We start from the raw sequence: 15,125 nt of genomic DNA, 5'->3' as shown, positions 1-15,125 counted from the left end.
CCGTGCTCCGCAACGAGAGAAGCCACTGCAATGAGAAGCCCGCTCACCGCAACGAAGAGTAGCCCCCGCTCACCGCAACTAGAGAAGCTAGCACGCAGGAACGAAGACCCAAAGCAGCTAAAAAAAAATTAATTAATTAATTAATTAAAAATAATAATAATCCAGTAGAGGAAGGTGGAGGGGGAAAGTGTATGCACGCATGCATGTTGGTGGCAGGGAGGATATATATGTTGATAATTGCTGAAGCTGTGACAAGTATATAGAGTCACATTATTTTCTTTACTGTTGTATGTTTTGAATATTTCCATTTAAAAAAGTGTATAAAATGATGCAACAACCAAAACTTGATAGAAATTCTACTGATATTTTTAACTCCGTGAAGTTAAAGAATTAATAGGAAATTCTGACAACAGGGATAGGGGTGCTTTAACAAGTCTATTTTTTTAAAAAGGGATTTATTCTCCTTTGGTTCCGGTGTCTTCAAAGGATGTTTTACTAAGACACTTGTTTTGACTTAACTGAGATGCAGTGGGCAGAACAGTGGCTGGGGAGGCAGGGGCCCCGATGCACCTTTTGGTTCCACCACTTACGAATAATACAAAGCTAGATTATAAGAATGTGGGCATAATAATATTAGTGATACCAACAATACTTGCATAGTGCTTACTATGCAACAGACATTGTTCTAAGTCCTTTACATATATTACCTTATTTATTCCTTAAATGGAGCAAGACGAGGAATTTGGGAATAACATCTACACACCAGTGTATATAAAACAGATAAACAACAAGGACTTACTGTACAGCACAGGGAACTATACTCAATATTTTATAATAACCTCTATGGGAAAAGAATTTGAAAAAGAATATATATATGTATAACTGAATCACTCTTGTACACCTGAAACTAACACAACACTGTAAATCAACTATACTTCAATAAAAAAATATATATAATAGAAAAAACCAAAAAAACCAAAACAAATAATAAATTAAAGCAGAAATTAAAAATTTAACACACACCTACAAAATTCCAAGTCCATTTGTGTAAGCAATTTCCCCCAAACCTTCAAGAAAAACAATAATCTACAGAATACATGCCAGAAACAGAAAAATAAACTTCCCCAATTCAATCTGTATGGCTCCTGTACTCTTGAGGCCAATGTCAGTTTAGGATAAGTGGAGAAAAACTTAGTCACTTGTCTCCCCGTATAAACTTAGATGCAAAAATCCTAACAAGGATTAACAAACTAAATAAAGCAATTCAATTAAAAAAAAATTTGAAGAGCAAGCTATAGGTACTATAATTATCCCATTTTGTAGATGAGGAAATTGAGAAGTTAAAGTAATGCTGTAGAGCTGGGCTTTGAACCCTGGCGGTGTGGCTCCAGAAACCCTGTATTTAACCCCATGCTAATTACTTCCTCAGGCCCCCAATTGAGGCAGGATTACAGAACTCCTGAAAACTCTTCCTGCACCTGAATAAAGTCAGGGATGGGGGGTGGGCAGCATATCTCTAAATTCATGTGATGATGGGCGTGGCTTGAGGGCTATGCAAAATCCCGGAAGAGGGCCTGGAGAATTAAGGGCAGCCGGGAGGAGTTTCTGGGAAGAGTGGAGAGAGTGCCTGCCCTCCTCCCAGACGTGTCCTCATCAACCGTCCTCAGACTTTCCTCTTCCTGAGAAGCCTGCCTCCTGCCCACCACCCTCAGCCTAATTCCCCCTCTCTCTGAAAAGTTGGCGCACACCTCACGGCCCAATGGTTCTCCACAACCTCTGGTGTGGTGGTGTTACTCAGGACAGAGGATCAGGAATTGCTTCCAAGCAAAAGCAAATAGTGAGCCTGCTTGTTTCTGGGATCTCTGCCCTGCAGCTGTGGTGAGCATGTCCGGGTAGCATGAGGATCTCCCAGGTGAGAGTCCTGCTCCTGGTACCCCTCCTTCTTTCCTCACAAGAGCTGTGTGATCCAGGGAAAATTTGTTCCCTGGAGGGTAAATTCAAACAACTGGAATCTTCAGCCCCAGTCCCAACTCTCTCTTGCAATGAATTCACCATCCTCTACAACAGAAATTCTCACAGAGTGGTCCCCAACCAGCAGCATCAGTGTCACCTGGGAACTTGATAGAAATGCAAATTCTTGGGCCCCTCCCCAAACCTCCTGAACCAGAAACTCCGGAGGTGAGGCCCAACAGAGCTACTGGGTTTTAACAAGCCCTCCAGCTGTTTCTGATACATACTTTTTTGAGAACCACTGCCAGAAAATATGGCTTGGGAGTCTGTAAACTGCTGCGGGCAGAGGACAGATGGACAATGAAAGGAGAGTCTAGAAGCCTCAATTATGCAGTAACCCAAGGGCTCTGAACAGATACCAAGAAATCTCCAGAGCTTCTGGAGAAGACTCAGTCCCTGTACACTCCAGGTCCTTCCCGGTGGCTCTTAGGGACGTGCCACTCTGCTTAGTCCTGTGAAGGATGTGCTGCTAGACGAAACCCAGCATGGGAGTTGGAAATAAAACTGTTTGAGGTTTGTAATCCCAGCTCCTTCAATTACTGGCCTGGAGACTTCCCCTCCAGAGTCTTGGTTTTCTTGTCAGTTAAAATGGGATGGGTAATACTGACTTTCCAGGGGGTCTCCGAGAACCAATAACGATCTTAATGAAAAGAACAGTGATAAAGGCAATTAACATTTCCCGGGTGCTTAGTGAATGCCAGGACCGCTGCTGAGTGTTTACAGGTTCTTAATTCAATCCTCAAAACGACTTTGAGACAGGTTTTTGGAATAACTTCCTTTGGCAGATGGGTAAACTGAGAATTAGAGGCTCATTATTTTGTCCATGGAGACTCAGTGGCCAGGCTAAAATTTGAACTTGTCTTAGTTCAAATTCAGGCTCTTAAATCAGCCTGCACATAATAAATGTTATCAGAATTTATTCTCACCCCCGCCGGTGTCCTGGATTTGACTCGATAATGAATGGCTGGCCAGGGCACATGCAAATTTGAGGAGCTTCTGGAAACAGCTCGTTACCATTTGGATGCTTTTTCTCAGCGCACTTCATTCTGACCTAGTAACCCGCGCTTCTCCCTTAGTCTCTTCGTGGAACCTGTAGGTCCGTAGCCAAGCTGCTGTCACTTGGCTTTCTTTAGCGGCACATGCAGACGAGACTCAGGAACAAGTGCTATATAGGGTCTCAGCTTGCGTGGGATTCGCGTAAGTTTTTGCTTCCACCTGGTGTGGGCACAAAACCTACCCCAATCTGAGCAAAAACCCCCTCCAAACTAGGTTCTCACCTGTAGCGCACATCCTTCGTGCAGGACCCCTCACTGAGCAATGCGTAGACCGGGAGGCTCCGGAATTATCTGCCGAGCGAAGCTGGAGACCAGGGAGCGGGCGAACAATGAGGGGAACTGCACATGCGCAGAAGGAGCTGTGAGGGGCCAGTTTCCTGCACTCTCCTCCCGGTAATCCATCAAATTCGGGACTCCGTTTCCCATAAGTCTCAGCGTCCCCTTCCTTAGAGAATGTCAGAAGAGTTCCTGCTGGTGAGTTGGATAATTTGTCCACCTACACTCAAAACTGGATTTCAAAAGTAATACACCAAAACTGTGGCAGATACACATAAATCAAACGAAGATTTGATCAAAGGAGAGTACTCATAATCTCCTCTCCCAGAAATGACCATGTTAGGTGATACCTTTATTAAAATAGGACCCTAAAAGTGCAGTTTTATTTTGACCTTGTCATTAAACAAGTGGTTAATAATTTTCTTATTCTTTTTGCATTTTTATTTTGAAAAATTTCAAACTTACAGAAAAGTTGCAGGAATTATTCATTACGAATGAACACCTGTAAAATGTTTACTTAGCACCAATTGTTACTATTTTGCCACATTTGCATTCTCTCAATTCCTCTCTCATCTTCCTTACCATTTGAGAGTAAGTTCAAACACGAACTGTCACCCCTAAAATTAGCATATATTTTCTAAGAGTAGAACATCCTTTTACATAACCACCACAAATCAAATTCAAGAAAGTGAATATACTATTATTATCAAATATGTAGACCATATTCAAATTTCACCCGTTGTACCAATAATGTCCTTTATAACTTTTTTTCTGATCTAGCATCTGATTCAGAGTCATTCCTTATATCCAGTTGTCCTGTCATTTAGACCTCTTTCATCTAGTTCCTCAGCCTTTTTTGTCTTTTATGACATTGGTAACTTTGAAGAGGACAGACTTGTTTTTTGTTTTTTTTTTAAAGAAGATGTTGGGGGTAGGAGTTTATTAATTAATTTATTTATTTTTGCTGTGTTGGGTCTTCGTTTCTGTGCGAGGGCTTTCTCTAGTTGTGGCAAGCGGGGGTCACTCTTCATCGCGGAGCATGGGCCTCTCACTATCGCGGCCTCTCTTGTTGCAGAGCACAGGCTCCAGACGCGCAGGCTCAGTAGTTGTGGCTCACGGGCCCAGTTGCTCCGCGGCATGTGGGATCCTCCCAGACCAGGGCTCGAACCCGTGTCCCCTGCATTAGCAGGCAGATTCTCAACCACTGTGCCACCAGGGAAGCCCGACAGACTTGTTTTGAAGTGTTCCTTCATTTGGATTTGTCTGACTGTTTCCCCACAATTAAATTCAGGTTATACATTTCTTGGCATAACATAATGGATGTTATGTTCTTCTCAGTAAATTATACCAGATCAGTTTCACACACATGATGTCAGTTTGTCCCACTTTTGGTAATATTAACTCTGATTCCATGATTAAGATGATGTGCAGGTCAACGTACTTTTATATCAATTGTTTCTCTTATGCCAATAGTATAGTAATAGGAAATAAGTTCCAGTCACAGTAGCAGTCAGTATCTAAGACTAGGTTAACAAGAATTGGGCAGAACGTACACAAAAGAAACCATTACACTCTACTGTGTGACATTAAAATGTGAACGGAGACATGTAGTGTCTTCCTAGATAGGAAGACAACATTCTTTAACAAAATTCCAATCAAAATCTCAATAAGTTGAGTGATGTGGTTTCTTTCTTTAATTTTAATTTTATTTAACTTTACAGAACACACCTAAATTTCATCTGGAAGAACAGAAAGAAAAAAAAAAACCTAGGAAAACAGCCAGGACTTAAAAAAAAATCAGAATACCTGTATTTCCTATCAGATATGAATATGAATAATATTAACATAATATTCAAAAAACTGCCTCTGGCTCATTAAAGAACAGGTACCCAAGAGTTCATAAGAATTTACAGTATGATAAAGGTGGACTTTCCAAGTAGGGCACCATGGGGGGAGGGGAGAAATGAGGTAGTCAAGAAATCATGTTAGGAAACTAGAGGCAGTGTGGGGAGAGGGGAAGATTATCTCTCTCACTCTTTAAACCACATAAATTTACCCTTTATACCACATAAATTTCATATGGATTTTTGATTTAAGGTTTCAGTAGTTAAGCCACCAAGTACCTAGAGAAAATAGAAAAGAATTTTCTCATTTAATCTCTGTGTAGGGATGGCAGGCTGTCAAACCAAAAAAGTAATGACTATTGAATATTTTTTAATTTATTTATTTATTTTTGGCTGCGTTGGGCCTTCGTTGCTGCGCACAGGCTTTATCTAGTTGCAGTGAGCAGGGTGGTTACTCTTTGTTGCGGTGCGCGGGCTTCTCACTGCGGTGGCTTCTCTCGTTTCGGAGCACGGGCTCTAGGCGCGCGAGCTTCAGAAGTTGTGGCTCCCGGGCTCTAGAGCGTAGGGTCAGTAGTTGTGGCACGTGGGCTTACTTGCTCCCCTGCATGAGGGATCTTCCCCGACCAGGTCTTGAACCTGTGTCCCCTGCACTGGCAGGCAGATTCTTAACCACTGCGCCACCAGGGAAGCCCTGTGTTTTAACAAGCCCTCCAGGTGATTCAGATGCCGGCTAAAGTCTGAGAATCTTTAGGCTAAAGATACCCTAGGCTAACATCCTAGGGTATCTCTCAAAGAGTGGCCCCAGCAACAGGAGCATCACCAGGGAGCCTGTTAGAATTGTTAGAACCTGTTAGAGTTGCAAATTCTCATGCCAGAGCTTGTATCTGTTGCTCTGAAACTTCCTGTTTATCTGGAGCAAAGCAAACGGTCAATTAGGAAGAATGGAATGAACCTGTTAGAACGCAGGGATGCACACATATGCTACCAACTTATTTTATTAGTATCACCAAGGTACAAGGTCGAGAGGTAAGTACAAGGACAGTGAAAGTTCAGAAACAAATCAATGTAGACAGAAAAATTAGACAAATGATGAAAGTTCTATTTAATATCAGAAGACAAAGTTTAGTCAGTGCATGACACAAGAATTGGAAACAGAACACCCACATATAGAAGATAGAACTCCATTTAATTATTCTTAATTTGATCAAAATATTCCTTGAAATGTTTAAGAGATTTTCATGAATATAATATACATGACCTTATTGACAGTAGGGTGTAGTGGTTATTAGGCTGGGTCTTGAGAATCAGACAAAGCTAAATCGACCAACCCCTGGTACCTATGAGTGTGACCTTACTTGGAAATAGTGTCATTGTAGATATAATCAAGTTAAGATGTGGTCATTAGGGTAGGCCCTAATTCAGTATGACTGGTGCCCTTATAAGAAAGTTTCATGTGCACAGAGAATAGACTTGTGGTTGCCAAGGGGGAGGAGATTGGGGGAGGGATGGAGTGGGAGGCTGGGGTTAGCACATGTAAGCTATTATGTACAGAATGGATACACAACAAGGTCCTACTGTATAGCACAGAGAACTATATTCAATATCCTATGATAAACCACAATGGAAAAGAATATTTTAAAAAAGAATGTATATATCTGTATAACTGAATCACTTTGCTGTACAGCAGAAGTTAACACAACATTGTAAACCAACTATACTTCAATAAAAATTTAAAACTTAAAAGAGAAAGTGTCATGTGAAAATAGACACACAGAGAGAGCAGAACACCATGTGAAGTCACAGACACCATGTGAAGGCAGAGGCAGACTGTGCTACAAGCCAAGGAATGCCTGGGGCTACCAGAAGCTGGGAGAGGCAAGGGAAGATCCTCTCCTAGAGGTTGCAGAAATAGCAGGGCTCTGTTGATACCTTGATTTTGGACTTCTAATCTCCATAACTGTGAGAGAATAAGTTTCTGTTGTTTTAAGTCACCTAGTATGTGGCACTTTGTTACGGTAAGTCCTAGGAAACTAATAAAGTAGATCACATTAAGTTTTTCAAATATTGGATCAGCCTTGCATTCTTGGAATAAAAATTCTGAGAATCAACTTCAATTTTCCAGTGTTCTCTAACTCTAGCATCTGATCTGTCGTTGCAACTTAAATCAGAATTTACAGTATTTGTTTGATCGTCTCTATTCCTGCTGCTTCTGACCTAGTCCCTGTCGCATTATCTATGGCTTGGGCACTTGTAAGAATCACAGACTTCAAACTTTATCTGAGCAGTTCCTTTTCCAACTCTCCTTAGGAACGGTTATAACCTTTACCGTATTTCACAGGCTATTTTCACCCTCTGATGTTTTCTCTTCTTTCACAGATCGTAAACTCAGGCAGTCCCTCAGAATCTGATCTTCCATCCTCCATTTCCAGCTTCATCTCCATTCTTCAACGTCTCTTCCACTCTTCCACTAGAGGAAGACATTTCCTCTTGTTTTGTATCAGAATATATAAAAAAATCTTATACTCAAATACAGATAAGCTATAGCTGGAAATAGGCTTTATTTCCTATAAGTTCCTGACACTGAACTCTCATAACATGCAATTTGATCACTTCCAGGTCAGTTCCATCCAATTCAGTGAATGTTTGCTCAGCCCCTTCAATTTGATGACAGTCATGTTCAGGATCACTTCCTCTTCACCCACTTCCTTCCTCACTTTCCCATATTTTAATTGTGCTTTTAAAAATTGAGACCATGTTCCTAACTGCTGCTGATATATCCATTAAAGGGCAGGTCAAATTCTACTCCTTTATGGAATGTTCATTGTAAACCATTTACAAATCTATAGGGTAGCCAAAAAGTTGGGAAACATGGGTAAATATCTGATCTATGTGACCATGTTACATAATGAATGCCTACACTCCGACAGGGTAGGGGGAGGTCACAAAACGTGAGTCTTAACAGGATGATGTGCTACCTCATTATGCCAGAATGGAGAGGAACTGGTTGGATAATTAATTTCCAAAGCTGGGTTGGATGATATGGTCATGTGGAATTGGCTGCACATTGTCTAGATCTGATACTCTGACTTCTGAGGGATGCTAAAGGCAAGGCTTAATCTTGTGAAAGAGACACAAATCAGCTGAAGGATGCACCCCATATGCAGTTAGAAAGACTGATGAAAATGCTATGTTAATGTCCTATGTTCAATGCAATTTTGCAAAGCATATTGAACCACATGTTGCTAATGAGGGATAAGAATTTGAATATATCACATAAGCCATTAAATATATCATGTATCATAACACCAATAAACCATTATATGTATCCAGAACTTATTGCCACCATGTATATCGATGGGAAGGAGTCAATAACCAGAATAATTAGATCATGCTGGTTAAAGTCCACAGCTATAGGAGTTTAAAGTCTCATAAGAAGCCCTACCTCTCTACAAGATGCTTGAAATCTTCTTGCTCATATTCTTCATTTACATTCTGGGGCTAGTGCATATCTTAATCAAAGCTCTGTTGTTAAGGCTAAGGGTAAAGTGTGTAAAGAGTAAAGTGCTTAACAGAAGGTCTTCAATAAATAAGCTGACTGTATAATTTATTGCTCTAACCAGAATACCTTTGAGACCGAAGTAATAATTTCACCAAGCAGCATAAACTTTTATTGCCTTGGTTAAATCAGAATACATGGCAACCCTATCAATAAATGGTAGCTCAGGGAGGGAAGTTCGTGAGAGACAGAGATAGAGACTGGGAGGGACAGAGAGAGACAGAGACATGAAGAGATTATCAGAGCTGACAGGAACCCTCAATATCATCCAGCACTTATTCTCACGTTGTGATTTACATGCCCTAAGGAATTGGTGGACCTATGCAGCAAACAAAGAAAACCACAGGATTTACCTGACACATCATCTTAGATGATCAACTTTATTTTATGTCACATAATATAAGCCATGATTTTATGAAAAATATAAACATGGAGTAAGTTACAAGATCATCATGCACTTTTAAAATAAAACCAAACCTTTTTAACAAATGTTATTGGAGCAATTGAACATCCACAGGCAAAAAAATAAACCCTCACCTCAACTTCATACCCTTATGCAAAAATTAATTCAAAATGAATCATGGACTTAAATGTAAAACTATAAAACTTTTAGGAAAAAAGTCTTCGGGATTGAGTACTAGGCAAAGAATTCTTAGACTTGACACCCAAAAAAGCATGGTCTATAAAAGGAAAAAGGTATAAACTGACTGCATCAAAATTAAAAAGTTTTGTTCTGCAAAAAGAGCCTGTAAAGAGGATGAAAAGATGAGCTACAGACCGGGAGGAAATATTTGCAAACCAGACATCTGACAAAGGGTTGGTATTTAAAATATGTAAAGACATTTCACAACTCAACAGTAGAGATAGTCCAATTAGAAAGTAGGAAAAAGTCAAGGTTATTTCACTGAAAAGGATATTCAGATAGAAGATAAGCACATGAAAAAATGTCTGACATCATTAGCCATTAGGAAAATGCCAATTAAAACGACAATGAAGTATCACGACACACCTATCATGAAGGCTAAAATAAACAATAGTAACATCAAATGCTGGTAAAGCTGTGGTGAAACTGGATCATTCATACACTGCTGTTGGGAACGTAAAATGGTATAACCACTTGGAATAGTTTGGCAATTTCTCCCATGCAATTGTCATACAACCCAGCAATTTTACTCCTGGGCATTTATCCCAGAAAAATAAAAATTTATGTTCACACGAGAACCTATATACTAATTTTTATAATAGCTTTATCTGTAATAGCCCCAAACTGGAAACAGCTCAGATGTCCTTCAAGAGGTAAATCATTAAACAAACTATGGTACATCCATCCCATGGAATACTACTCGGCAGCAAAAGGCAAATTATTGATACATATAACAGGTTAGATGACTCTTCAGGGAATTGTGCTGAGTGATAAAAGCCAATACTATATGATTCCATTTCTATAGTATTTTTGAAATGAGAAAATTTTAGCACCTGAGATTAGTGGTTGCCAGGGATTGGGGAGGGGGGTGGAGGGAAGTGGGTGTGGTTATAAAAGGGCAACACCAGAAATCCCGGTGGTGATGGAAATGTCTGACATTATTATAGTGGTGGATACACGAACCGACACATGTGATTAAATTGTATAGAACTAACACACATGAAGTAAACTGGGGAAATCTGAAAAAGAGTGGAGAATTTTATCAATGTCAATATCCCAGTTTTGATACTATACTGTGATTTTGCAAGATGTTACCATTAAGCCAGAGAAAACTGATTTAATGGTACATGGGATCTCTTTCTTATTTCTTACAACTACATATGAATCTATAAATATCTGAATAAATTGTCAATTATTAAAAATAAAAAATAAGAGACTCAAAAGGTCTTCAGTTTTTTGTGCAGTCTCAGGTTACACCTGCAGAAGCTCAGGTATGTTTGTATCATGCTCCTGATAAACAACGTGAAAGAACCCAACACCTTTATTTTAAAGATGAGAAAACAGAGGTACATCAAGGTTAGGTACCTAAGCCCCTAAATCTTGTTAATATTAAGCAGATTATCATGATTTCTGCCTCTATAATTACAATGATGGAGAATTTGGTGGCAACTGTCAAGATCTCCAGCCCTGGCTTCCGAGACCTTTGGGATACATCCTATCAGTACTACAACTGGCCGTGTGATCTTAGGAAACTAATGTTTGGATTTTCTACTCATTAAAATGAGTTAATTGTACCTACACCAGTGGGATTTCAAGATGCTGAAATAAAATAATTCATGCTAGTACAATGGATGCGTGGTAGGAGACTCTCAAAATAACGCCTTTTTGGGGGGCATGTTAAGTGCTAGATGCTAGAACTAAAGGCTTTGTATAGAAAGATAAAAGGTTCAGTCCTGGCTCCATGAGTGAAGTCTTGGAAGAGAAAATAACATCTATTTTTAAAAACTGTGCAGCATGAAGTATAAAACATAAGTGGGTGCAGGGAGTTGATGAGCCTGGCTAAGAAAAAATATGGCCAGGTGAGGAAAGGACAGCCTTAAAATGTGAACTTTGCCCAGGATTATGCCCTTGAGGGGAGTGCCAAGGAGCCCAGTCTTTTATATTTTTAATTAAAAAAAATATTTTTTTTTCCTATTTTTTGGCCACACTACACAGCACGAGGGATCTTAGTTCCCCCACCAGGGATCGAACCCGCGCCCCCTGCAGTGGAAGCGAGGAGTCTTAACCACTGGACCGCCAGGGAAATCCTGAGCCCAGTCTTTTAGAGTCGGACAGATCAGCGGGTGAAGCCCTGTGCTGCCCCTTAGTGCTATGTCACCTTGGGCGAATCGCTTATATCTTGAATCCTCCCTTACTTTGTCTCCAAAATAAGAATAATGATTTCCTTAGAGGGCGACTGTCAGGAAATGAGATCACGAGTATGGAAGGGCTTAGCACCTGCTAGGTTCTCAGTATCTTCCTGCAGCCGGCTAAAATGGCCACAGTAGATGCAAAATGTCACCGTCTTTACTTTCTGTATAATCCAACTCTATTTGCTCAGCCACAAATGATGGCAGGAAACATGTATTTATACCACTCTCAGGTAATTTCACATCTTTGTTCTTAAAAACAGACTCCTCTGAAGTTGTCAGTTGATTGAGAAATGAGGTTCTGATTTTAGAGATGCTCTCAGGCACATCCTCTCCCCACATGTGCTCCTTCCCTTTCCTCCTATTGTGCCTCTGAATTAAGTGTTCCCTGCATGAAGGCCAAACAAGTGAAGGAGCAGGCAGACGTCTCAAGGCTGGGTGCTGTCTGATGGGGCTACTACAACAAAATGTCATAGACTCAGTGGCTTATAAACAACAAGCATTTCTCCCGGTTCTGGAGGCTGCAAAGTCCAAGATCAAGGTGCTGGCAGATTCAGTATCCAGGTCCGGCTGGCCTCTGCCTGGGGCATCTCACCCTGCTTGGGCTTCGGTTTGGGCTTCTGTCCCGCTGCAGCGTTTGGTCCCCCTGGCTTTTAGAGACAGTGACCATCTGGACCCGACATCCCCCTTCACGGCCTCTGGTCCATGAATCCACCCTCTATGCCCGCCTCATCCCAACCTAGGCCATTCTCAGTCTCTGGCCCTCTGCACGTTTCCCCTGCTGCTATCACAACCCCCCACAAACATAAGGGCCTTAAAACAACACTAATCTGTTATCTTACAGTCTGGAGGTCAGAAGTCTGAAGTCGGTCTGAAAGCGGTGAAAAAACCAAGGTATTGGCAAGACTGTATTCCTTTGGAAGGCTCCAGGGAGGATCCGTTTCCTTTCCTTTTTCAGCTTCCAGAGGCTGCTTACCATTCCTGGACTCTTGGCTTCATCACCTGACCTTCCTGCCTCCTTTTTATAGGGGCCCTTTTGATTCTATCTGGACCACCTGGATATTCCAGAATACTCTCCCCATCTCAGGATCCTTAGCTTACTCACACCTGCGAAGTCCCTTCTGCCACGTAAGGTAACATTTTCACAGGTTCTGGGAATCAGGATGTGGCCCTCTTGGGGGTGGTGATGGTCATTATTCTGTGTACCACACCCTTCCATCGTTCCCAGCCCGTGTGGGGCAAGCAGCACACGCTGGATTCCTCCATGTCACTGATGGGCCATGGGAAAGTGGAGGTGCTATTTGACACCATTTCTCTGCCAAATGCAGGTAACTGCCTCTCCTCCTCCGGGCAGCTGCCTCATGCAGGGGAGGGGCACCACATGAGACCCCTCATCTCAAAGATCCAAGTGGGAAGAGTGTCAAGTGGAGTGTGTGTTATATGACATCATGACTGGGGTACACAGCAGGCATGAATAAGATCACTGGGGAATTTCCACCCTAAACCTTGACCAGACCATCCTACATCCCCTAATCCTTCCTGTTTCCAATATACTCAGGACCAGAAGTTTTCCATTTCTGTTACGGTCATGACCAATGACTTCATGACTTCAATTTTCAAGTCCAAATTGATACATTTATATCTGCCTTAGTTTTTAAAGGATATCTTCACTGGGTATAGAACTCCAAGTGCATGGCCTCAACCAAACGCCCCATCACCCCATTCTCCACTCTGGCTGGAATCCCACTTTCTTACCAGCACTGCATGACCTTCAAAACTTCTGTCTGACTCAGTATCCCAGCAGCTGTTCTTACAAGCCTGGCCCCATGTAGGCGCAATTCCAACGACAGCCAAGGACCCAAGGGAAATTTTCATACAAGCATTTAAGGCTCCCTGTGTAGCACCCTGCTCTCCAAATCCCAGCTGTGTTGGAAGCTCCAAACTCTGATGCCCAATCCCTACATCCCGCAAGGTCACTGCTTTCTACTTGGGTTCTATGTCCCTGCACTGTGGCTCTAGAAATGCCATCAAAGAGAATGCCAGGATGACGTGCTTTTCCTCTGTCAAGGATCACAACCCTGAATAGGTTGCTTTCCAGGGTGTAAAAGTAGTGGTTGTATATTTACCTAGCTTTTCCCACCCTTTCACAGTGAGAGGGTAATTCAGAGCAACTATTCCATCATGGCTAGAACCAAAGGTGTCTATCCTTTCATATAAAGTACAGTTCAAACTGATTTCATTTTTGAAGGTCTCCCTTGATGCCTCAAGCCCATATAATCTCTATCAATCCACACCGTATGACATTGAACAAGTGATTGTATTAATCAGGGTTCTCTAGAGAAACAGAACCAACAGGATATAGCCATCCATATAGATACAGATATAGATAGATATTGGTATATTATATAGATACAATGACTAATTATAAGGCTGAGAATAATGTAATTATGAAGGCTGAGAAGTACCAAGATCTGCAGTCAACAAGCTGGAGATCAGGAAAGCTGATGGTTTTGTTCTAGTCCAAGTCTGAAAGGCTGAGAACCAGGAGAGCCGATGGTGTAAGTTCCAGTCTGAAGTCTGGCAGGCTTGAGATTCGAGTGGTGTTTCAGTTTAAGTCTGAAGGCAGGAAGAGAACGATGTCCCAGTCCAATGGTCGGGCAGGAGGAGTGTCCTTATTATTCCACCTGGCTGGGAGTCTGATCAGAGGCCAGCAGTCATAATCCTGCAGATGGTAGCTTCACTTCGTTGACTTCTCAGCCAAACGCATACACAAAATGTATGTTTCTTTAGCTGTTACTTTTTCATGAGGATAGGTAATTTTGCCTTCCAGACTCTACAAGGACAAAGTTTATTTCTTACAGTTTCCACTGTGTATATGTGTGTGTGCGTGTGTGTATGTATATATTCATTCCTTATATTCTGCCTGCCTCCCTATTATGGACAACTTGAAAGATATCTACCAAGGGCCACATGAAAGCATGTACACCTATAAAGAATAAATTGTTATTTCAGGAGTCAGTGAAGTTTAGAGACGTGGCTGTGGTCTTTTCTCCGGACCAGTGGGCTCATCTGAGTCCTGAAGACAGAGAATTGTACCGGGATGTGATGCTGGATACCCGTGATCACCTTGTGTTTTTGGGTAAGGAGAGCTTTCTTTGTTAGTTTAAAACTGCCCAGGGTAGAATTTTTCCTTCCGTGGGACCATCTGCAAAGTCCCTGAAAATGCTTGGCTGAATTTCAACTTGATATTCCTCGGTAAAGTATTGGCCCTGGGTGGTGATAGGCATTTTCATCTCGTGATGACGGAAGCTTCATATTCTCCAAACCATCACACCTTCCTTAAAAACCATGCCGCTGAGGCTCGTGTCTGCCTAAGAAATAGCTGGGAACTGTTAAAAATGTAAATGGCTTTTTTTTTTTAAAACAGAACAGTTCCTGAGAGATTTTTGAGGTGATATGAGATTCATTATCACCAAAAGTACGGGTCTAGGGCTTCCCTGGTGGCGCAGTGGTTGAGAGTCCGCCTGCCGATGCAGGGGACACGGGTTCGTG

The 15,125-nt window shown here is 41.6% G+C and overlaps 1 long non-coding RNA gene across 1 annotated transcript in view; it reads right to left on the bottom strand.

The window, feature by feature from the left end:
* Positions 1-14,027: 14,027 nt before the first annotated feature.
* Positions 14,028-15,125, bottom strand: part of LOC112066194 (uncharacterized) — a 20,289-nt gene continuing 19,191 nt past the window's right edge. Inside the window, exon 5 of the long non-coding RNA XR_008619333.1 lies at positions 14,028-14,406. This is a non-coding gene — a long non-coding RNA (uncharacterized lncRNA). The remainder of the gene's footprint in view (positions 14,407-15,125) is intronic.

The sequence above is a fragment of the Physeter macrocephalus genome, chromosome 14, assembly GCF_002837175.3.
Source record: "Physeter macrocephalus isolate SW-GA chromosome 14, ASM283717v5, whole genome shotgun sequence".
In the NCBI taxonomy this organism is placed as follows: domain Eukaryota; kingdom Metazoa; phylum Chordata; class Mammalia; order Artiodactyla; family Physeteridae; genus Physeter; species Physeter macrocephalus.
This window is presented reverse-complemented; position numbering and strand designations above follow the sequence as displayed.